Source organism: Lucilia cuprina, chromosome 6 (assembly GCF_022045245.1).
Source record: "Lucilia cuprina isolate Lc7/37 chromosome 6, ASM2204524v1, whole genome shotgun sequence".
In the NCBI taxonomy this organism is placed as follows: Eukaryota; Metazoa; Arthropoda; class Insecta; order Diptera; family Calliphoridae; genus Lucilia; species Lucilia cuprina.
The window spans coordinates 28,195,002-28,197,174 of NC_060954.1; positions in this window are offsets into that span (position 1 = coordinate 28,195,002).

Sequence of the window (2,173 nt, forward strand, 5' to 3'; positions counted from 1 at the left end):
AACCGAGGCAAGGGAGTCTATAATATTATGTGTTAAAGTACAATTTAAGGATATGAGAAATAAGAAATTATAGAGGACAAGAACCCACCCCAGTAGACTGTCAGCTAGTTTTTAGAAAGAATAGAAAACGTCTTTTCTATTCTTTCTAAAAACTTTTTGCCAATCATTTATAAACTGGTTCCATATCAACGAACATCTACATGAGACAACGTTAGTGTTGCAAGTTATACGTTGCATAATTGACGCCCAACGTGGGGCACGAGAGGTTAAATCTGATCTGTCCCGTTTCTAGCTAAATCTGATTAATTTTGTTGTTTTTTTTCATTAAATATTATATATTGATAGAAATTTCTCGTAAATAAACATTAAAAATTTTCTGGAAACTCGTTCATTTGATGGATTTGAAATTCGAATGAAACGACCGAAAATTCGATGATGTTCCGTTTGTGAGTAGTTGAAATCGATATATGAAATTTTGTCAGTTTATCAGTGTAAAGTCGTTTTGATATTATGAGATTTAGTTATCGGTATCCTAATTTGTTTGGAATGTATATAAATTTAGCATAGTGCATTTTTATATCCACTAATTAGTTATGTTCGGAAAAAATATTTAAAGCATACCGGTTTATTTCATTATGTTATTATGATTTTATTTCTAGTAAAATCCATAGCCATTTTTTTAAGATCTAACTTATTTACATTGGAATATTTTGCTTTTCTTTGAAAATTAAAATGGAGAAGAAAGGGAAAATTTTGCTAATCCAATCGCTTTCACATCCACAACGGAAGAAAATTTAACTATATAATTTTGCTCCCAAAATAATTATATCGCTACAATAGTGGAAAGTGAATTATTGTAAACTTGTCAATTTGTATTCTTAGATTTGTTTTAACTTTAAAGGTAAAGAAATCTACCACATTTTGACTCAACAACTTTAGTTTCTCAAGTTTATTTGATTTTAATAAACACTCAGTATTTTTGGTATTATTTGCATTTCCGTATGTAAAATTTGATTGGAGAACATTTAAGGAATCTTGAGATTATATGAATTTATACAAAATCTCATATATTCGAAGATAAGAATTTCGTTATTTTAATTGTTCTAAAATCTCATTTTATTTGTTCAATAATCAGATATTGAATATAACAATACATATTGATAAGACTTTTACTTATCTAAATCGAAATAAAACTTTCTGAATTTCAATTCCATATTTTGATTACTTGTCTCTGATCTTGGTAGAAAACTTGTCTAAAAAGACGATATATATATTCGCTGAAACATTATTTGATTACTTAGTATTGTTTTGTTATAAAATCTGAAATATAAATTCGATATTTTTCAGTTTCTATAAAACAATTGGTTTAAATAGAAAGTTTGAATTTCTCAATTTATATTTTGTTTTTATAGTTTGAAAAAAGAAAAAAAATAACGTTTTGAAAATGTCTTTAGAACGCACACCACCTCATGCACTTCCACCAGTGTCTTCTGATATACAACCAACGGCTTCAGGAAATAATGCTGAATCCATATGTATGGTTTGTAAACAAATAATGTTAGAATCCCAAAAGTTACTTATAATTACAAATTGCAATCACTTTTTCCATGGGTTATGCATTGAAAACGTTTTATCTGAATCATTAGAATGTCCAACTTGCCATAAATCTTGTGATCTTTCTGATTTAAAGAAATATTCTTTTTCTAACCAATCACGAGTTGACCCAACTACAAAAGCAAATGTTAGTGTACGGGGTAAAGGTCGAGGGGCAATGGCCAAAAGATACAAAACTAGAAACGTAACTAAAACCCTTTTCTAAGAAAATCAAAACCTTTTCGATAATAGCCAGAACCCCACACATAATGAGGAAATCGTAGTATCAGACGTTTCCACTCCTGTACCTAATCGTAATAATAATTTGGAAAATGTTTATAATGAACCTCAGGCAACTTCTCGTAGTGTTGCTCAGAACAATATTACTATTGATTCTTCTCAGTTAAGCCAGATAATTGAAACTAGTATAGTTCGTATACTACAGAATAATCAGCAAAGACACACACAACCACCCTTTGTTTCGGCAGCTCGACATCAACAACCATTTGCTCAACAACAACAACCTATTCGTCAACAATTTAATTTGCCACCACCTAATGTAAATCGTATTTCTCCCAAT